Here is a 231-nt window from a genome sequence, read left to right on the forward strand (position 1 = left end):
CCTACCTGGCTGTTGCCAGGAAACTGTGGGGAGGAGCATACCTGGCTGTTGCTAGGTATCTGTGGGGGTGGAGTCCAGATAGAATACCAGGAGCTTGGGGCATTGTCTAAGTGATTGATGACCACACACCTCTCTGAGGGATGGGGTAGGAGGGACTTTTACGGGAGGTTGTAGTTGCAACAGGAGGAGTAGCAGAACACCTGCCCACCTGCCACCCCATGCAGGTGGAAG

Source organism: Mastomys coucha, unplaced genomic scaffold (genome assembly GCF_008632895.1).
Source record: "Mastomys coucha isolate ucsf_1 unplaced genomic scaffold, UCSF_Mcou_1 pScaffold13, whole genome shotgun sequence".
Classification (NCBI taxonomy): Eukaryota; Metazoa; Chordata; class Mammalia; order Rodentia; family Muridae; genus Mastomys; species Mastomys coucha.